The sequence below is a fragment of the Somniosus microcephalus genome, unplaced genomic scaffold (genome assembly GCF_052327205.1).
Source record: "Somniosus microcephalus isolate GS21.2 unplaced genomic scaffold, FLI_Smic_1.0 unresolved_chr4, whole genome shotgun sequence".
Classification (NCBI taxonomy): domain Eukaryota; kingdom Metazoa; phylum Chordata; class Chondrichthyes; order Squaliformes; family Somniosidae; genus Somniosus; species Somniosus microcephalus.
This window is the reverse complement of record NW_028225182.1, coordinates 12265357-12272347: the sequence shown is the minus strand read 5'-3', so window position 1 is coordinate 12272347 and position 6991 is coordinate 12265357. Positions and strand designations below refer to the sequence as shown.

General features: G+C 43.1%; 1 non-coding gene across 1 annotated transcript; it reads right to left on the bottom strand.

Moving 5' to 3' along the window:
• Positions 1-6715: 6715 nt before the first annotated feature.
• trnav-uac (transfer RNA valine (anticodon UAC)) lies at positions 6716-6788 on the bottom strand. Its single transcript has one exon. It is a non-coding gene; the product is annotated as a tRNA-Val (tRNA).
• Positions 6789-6991: the final 203 nt, after the last annotated feature.

Here is a 6991-nt window from a genome sequence, read left to right as displayed (position 1 = left end):
ATTTTTCAGGATTTTATTCTGTGCAGTGACCAGTCCTGTTAATTTTAACAAAAGTTGCCCCAGATTTCTGCTTTCATAAGCAATGAGCATTTTAAACAAGACTACTAAAATAAGTTGTGTAACATGAGATATGGGTAACAGATCATCACATACAAAGGGCAAAATGCGTTATTGAAGTGTGTTTCGCCTTTCTTTCATCGTGTAAATTATGGTAATCGTTTATTTAATGGTGATTGTAAAAAATTCAACTGCAAGTCCAATAGTGGCGGCAAAATGAGGACTCGTTTGTGATTTGAACTGCGGATTTCTCGGAAATTTAAACAACCACCGAAGCGAAAATCGGACGCCGAGAACGCCAGTTCAAACCTAGCCGAGTGAGGAGGTAACCATTGTAAAAGCATTTAGTACGTGCCTATTATAAATGAGCTGTTAGGACGTTAATGTATCCGGGCTGCAGGAGGCCACCCTAGGCGCAGCAGAGGAGTCTCTGCATTAGTTCTGCGAGGAAACAGTATTTTTCACTTCTCTCTTCCTCTTCTCAATATCCCTTTGTTTTGATTTCTATAGTTATTCCCACTGTCTCCGTTTCCTGAATCATAACACGGTGCTGTCATTTTTGGAGACGCGCTTTCTTTGTTACTTATTGAAAGGACACCCAGACGGACCGATTGAAACTGCAATTTGAATCCGGTCACTGACCCTATCTTTTCCGATTAATCTGTGTTGTTCTGCTTCCACATTCTTAATGATAAAGTAAGGCCCACCTCTTCAAATAGTGACAAGTGAGCGGAAGATTCCCTAAATCAGCGACACATTTCCCCAAATCCTGCTTAGAGTACCGCAAACCAAACTGTGTTCCATATGGGAAATATCATTGAGGATTACTTCACTCCCTCTAACGCTGTCATTTGAATGGCATAATTCGCCAGATAATGCCCATTTTATTTATGCATAAACAAACATGTAAATTATTCCAGTTTTCATATTTAGTAATCTTGAATGGAGAAAAGGCATTAAATTGCCTCTACCCACTTTTGAACCGTTGAGTTTTCGTGTGTTAGCAGAATGCGATAACCACTACACACCGGAAACACTCCAGCACTCAGTGCATTGCATTGCAGCGGCTCCATAGGAACAGGCCATTCAGCCCCTCGAGCCTGCTCCGGCATTCAACTACATCAGGACTGGGCTGGATCTTCACTCCATCTACGCGCTTTGTTTCCATAATCACCTTACCCAACAAAAATCTATCGACACTAGCGGCAACCTTGAGCCTGAAACCAGCTGCACTCCCGGATCCAGAGAGAAAAGGCTTGTTACTGACGGCCACCCTGCAGATCAATGAATTACATTTCTGAACTTCAGGGCTTCAGAGATTCCAGGGTTTAAAAGGGAACAAAAGATGAAATGGGCCTCACTATGGGTCAGTTTTCTCTCACTCAAAGGCATCTGATTAGTGAAGTGAAATAATGAAAATGAGAGAAGCCGCTTTAGCCCTATTGACAAGGAAATAATCTCACCATACATCTCTCCCGTTTCCCAGTTCTAACGATGGGCAATTGACTTGAAAGGTTCACTCTGTATCTTTATCCACAGATACTGCCTGAACTCTTGAGAATTTTCAGCATTTTCCGTTTCTATTTCAGATTTGTAATAACTTTCTTCCGTCATTTGTAATGAACCCACTGGTTGTTCATCCACATCAAGTTTAATCAATAATGTTCGACGTCCAGAATCGAAGCGGGAACTTTTCGCGAACAAAGCGAACGTGATATCCATTACACTACGGAAAACACTTTGCGCACCTCTTCAACAGAGGTGATCTGATCAGTGAACTCCCTCTGCTGATTGGTTCACCTTAAACAGCATCACTCAATATGAAGGAGGCGCTCACAAAATCAGGTGCAGTGCAGTCTGTTCAACGACAGCCACTCCTTTCTTATTCTACAGAGGAAGCAGAGACATGAACGGGAGTCAGACGCCGCAAACTTTAAGAAAAGGCACAAGTACGAGTAACACATACTTCCAAACCATTTCAATTAAACATTTTTCACTTGATGTAAAAGCTGACCGCGTTGAATCTGAAAATGAGCAACATGGGATATTTTGTTCACTATTGATTCTATACTCTATGCGTAATGAAGCAAAATTTTCTGTAGCGTAACGGTTATCACATTTGCTTTGCAGGCGGAAAATCTCAGACTCGAGCCTGGGTGGAAGCGTTCCATTTGTCAGGATTTTATGCTGTTCAGTGACCAATCCTGTTAATTAAAAAAAATGTTGCCCCAGATTTCTGGTGTCATAAGCAACGAACATTTTAAATCGGACTCCAAAATACAATGGGGCAGAAATTCGGATTGGGGGCTTGCCGCGCGTGCAAGCCCCCGATCTGCACTTACCCGACGCGCCTGCAATTCACCTCCAGGGACGCCTGGAATTCCTTTTTGAAACAGAAGAATCCCGGGCAGCGCCTGACGTCACGCCACCCAGGAGTGCAGCCAGCGCGAAGCGCAACTGAGACACGCCCCTTGAGGTCTCAGTTTAATAGGAAACGCCCCCAATGTTGCTCACAAGCTACTAAGCATTTTTACACGCAGAGCAGCATTTCAAATAGGTTTTTGGTATATTTATGAAGCTTTTATAAACGTTTACCTTATTTTGAAGAATCTGAAGTAGTTTTAAACAGAATTAAAGCAATTTAAAGACCCTGAAAGAATTTTTTTCATTCTATTTATTTATTTAGCACCGTCGTCGTCATACATGTCTTCACACTGTTCCCTTTGGGGAAATGTATGAAGTGGTGGAAAGATTTATGGCTGTGATTAACGCTCCTTCTGTGACCGTAACCATCTTTGTACCAGCCATTAGGGTGGTTAGTCCTATGGCGGGAGGGTTTTACGGGCTCCCATAAGCTATACGAGGAGGGGGGGCACCCACAACCACGGACGCAAATATCCCACTGGATATCAACCCAGAATTTAGAGCCAAAGCACTGACTCCACTTGCCGGGACTGTCTGGAGCAGGGTTTGAAACCCTAGCCCGTCTGGCCCAGCGGAGGGGATCCTACCGCTACGCCAAAGGCCCACTCCGATTAACAACGTGAAATGGCTGGAATGAGCACAATTCACGGCATTAAAAGAACTCACAATTGAACTGATGATGACCTCAGCAATCTCCTCAACGAGGTGGAGGCGCAGTGCCTGCTCATCATTGGTAATGAGAAGTCCAAGGCGCCGCAAAAAGGACAGATGATAGCTTGGTCTTTCAAGTGGCAGCATAAGGCTCCAGTCACGGGGAGGCAAAAGGCGCAGGAAACGTATGGGTGTCACCTTTTGCGCAGAGTGGGCCTTTTGCGTAGCGGTAAGCATCCCCGCCGCTGGGCCAGAAGGAGTAGGGTTTCACACCCGGCTCCAGACAGTCCCGGCAAGTGGAGTCGGAGCTCCAACTATAAATTCTGGGTGGACATCCAGCGGGATAGTTGCGTCCGCGGGTGTGGGTGGCCCCCCCTTCCCTCAGATGGGTTGTCGGAGCCTGTAAAACCCTCACGCCATAGGACTAACCACCCTAATGGCTGGTATGAAGATGGTTATGGTCATGGAAGGAGCATTAAAGTGGCCAGAAATCCTTCCACCACTTCATACAGTTCCCGAAAGGGAACAGTGTGAGGATACGTACGACGATGACCTCTTGCGCAATGCACCTCCTTGGACCCTCAGTCACAGATGCGAGGGGGCAAATCGTGCAATTGTTAAATTTTTCATTTTATTGACATGTAAAATGTTGGCCCAGTAATTCCGTTCCAAATGCGTGAGTACGGTCGGCGTACTCATGCGTCTGGCCGGAGGAAATGCCAGTTTTCAGCATGCACAGCGAATGAGGGAAAAACTGGCATTTCCTGTCCTCTGAACGAAGGGGTTCAGAGGCAGAACGCGTGCGACTGCACAGGCAGCGCGTGCGCAGTAAAATTCGCCGGTTTCATTCATGCTTTCAGTGAGGTTAAGTCCTTACAACTTACACATGAAAAAAGCATGAGTACAGTTGCTCCAGAGGCTGCGGAGGATGATATATTTTATCGTGGAGCTTCTGAAAGGCAATATTTTTGTTTGGAAAAGGGAGGAAAGTTATTTTAAGAAATGCTGAGGTAAGTTTTAAAGTTTATTTTTGTTTTTTAAAACGGGTTTTCAGTACTGTAGGTGGAAGGAGCAATTGTGGCTCTGTGAATTGAATTTGCTGTGTTTATTAAATGTGAAAATGACTCCAACATTTTTAAGAAAGAATCTTTTCATCAGTAATATATATTCTTTTAAGTAATTATGTATGTATGTCTGTATATATTCCTTTGCGTATATGTATGTATGTATATATTCCTTTACTCCTTTACTTATGTGTATGAATGTATGTATTTAATTATAAAGTAACTTATTGGAAAATCATAATTAAATACGTACATTCATACACATAAGTAAAGGAATATATACATATACGTAAAGGAATATATACGGACATACACATAATTACTTAAAACAATATATTACTGATGAAAAGTTTCTTTCATAAAAATTTTGGAAATGTTACATTACTCATTTTAGAACAGTCATTTCCACATTTAATAAACACAGCAAATTCAATTCACACAGCCACAATTGCTCCTTCTACCTACAGTACTGAAAACCCGTTTTAAAAATAAAAAATAAACTTTAAAACTTACCTCATCATTTCTTAAAATAACTTTCCTCCCTTTCCCAAACAGAAATATTGCCTTTCAGAAGCTCCACGATAAAATATATCTTCCTCCGCAGCCTCTGGATCAACTTTACACATGCTTTTATCATGTGTAAGTTGTAAGGACTTAACCTCACTGAATCCATGAATGAAATCGAGGAAGTTCACTGCGCACGCGCTGCCTGTGCAGTCGCACGCGATGTGCCTCTGAACCCCTTCGTTCAGAGGACAGGAAATGCCGGTTTTCCCCGCATGCGCTGTGCATGCTGAAAACCGGCATTTCATCCGGCCAGATGCGTGAGTACCCCGACCGTACTCACGCGTTTGGAACGGAATTACTGGGCCATTGTGTAAAATGAGATATGGGTAACAGTTCATTACTTACAAAGGGCAAAATGTGTTATTGAAGTGTGTTTCGCCTTTCTTTCATTCTGTAATTTATGGTAACCGGTTATTTAACGGTGATTGCAAAAGTTTCAACTGCAAGTCCAATAGTGGCCGCAAAATGAGGGATAGTTTTTGATTTGAACTGCGGACTTCCTGGAAATTTAAACAACCAACGAAGCGAAAATCGGACCCCGAGAATGCTGGTTCAAACCTAGCCGAGTGATAAGGTAACTGTTGTATAACCATTTTTTGTATGTGGCTATTCTTAATGAGCTGTTAGGAGGTTAATGCATCCGGGCTGCAAGAGGCCACCCCAGGTGCAGCAGAGGAGTCTCGCCATTAGATCTCCGTGGAGACAGTATTTTTCACTTCTCTCTTCCTCTTGTCTATATCCCTGTGCTTTTATTTTCGTATTTATTCCCCCGTCTCAATTTCTTGAAATATAACGTGGTGGGGACATTTTAAGAGACGTGATTTCTATGTTACTTATTGAAAGGACGCGCAGACGGAAAGACTGAAACTGCAATTTGAATCCGTTCACTGACGCTGTGCTTTTCCATTAATCTGTGTTGTTCTGCTTCCACATTCTCAGTGAGAAATTTCCGAGCCTCAATTTCTAAATAAAATAAGTCCCACCTCTTCAAGGAGCGACACGCGATCCGGAGATTCCCAAATTCAGCGCCAACATTCCCCAAAACCTCCTTACAGTACCGCAACCAAAACTGTGTCCTATATGGGAAATATCATTGAGAATTACTTCACTCACTGTAACGCTGCCATTTGAAAGGTATAAGTCGCCTGTCAATGCGTATTTTATTTACACTGAACCATGCATGCAAATTATCGCAGTTTTCATATTTGCTAAACTTGAATGCGAAAAAGGAATTAAATTGCCTCCACCCGCTTTCGAACCGCTGACATTCCGTGTGTTAGCGGAATCCGATAACCACTACACACCGGAAACACTCCAGCACTCGGGTGCATTGCATCGACTCCATAGGAACAGGAGGAGGCCATTCAGCCCCTCGAGCCTGTTGCGCCATTCAATTAGATCAGGCCCGGGCTGTATCATCACTTCATTTACCCGCTTTGTTTCCGTAACCCTTAATACCCTTATCCACAAAAAACTATCGACAGTAGCAGCAATCTTGAGACTAAACGCGCTCCTCTCCCGGGTCCAGACAGAAAAGGTTTCTTACTGACAGCCACCCTGCAGACTAATGAATTACATTTCTGAAGTTCATGGCATCAGAGATTCCAGGGATTAAAAGGGAACAAAAGATGAAATGGGCCTCACTGTGGGTCAGTTTTCGCTCACTCAAATGTATCTGATTACTGAAGTGAAATAAAGAAAAATTTAAAAAAGGAGAGAAGCCGCTTAGCCCTATTGACAAGAGAATAATCTCACCATACATCGCTCCACTTTCACAATTCTAACGATGGGTAATTGACCTGAAAGTTTCATTCTGTATTTTTTCCACAGATACAGCCTGACCTCTTGATAATTTCCAGCATTTTCCGTTTCTATTTCAGATTTACAGCAATTTTCTTTTGTCATTCGGAACAAGCCCGCTGGCTGTTCATCCACAGCACGTTTAAACATAATGTTCCCGCCCGGGCTCGAACTGGGGACCTTTCGCGTGTAAAACAAACGTGATAACCACTACACTATGGGAACCGCTGTACGGATGTTTTCTGCACAGGGGAACTGACCAGTGAACTCCCTCTGTGCTGATTGGTTCACCTTAAACATCATCACTCAATATAAAGGATGAGCTCACAAAATCAGTCACATTGCAGTCTGGTCAACGAATACCCTCCTTTCTTTATCAACAGAGGAAGAACTGACATGAACGGGAGTCAGACGCCACAACATTTAAT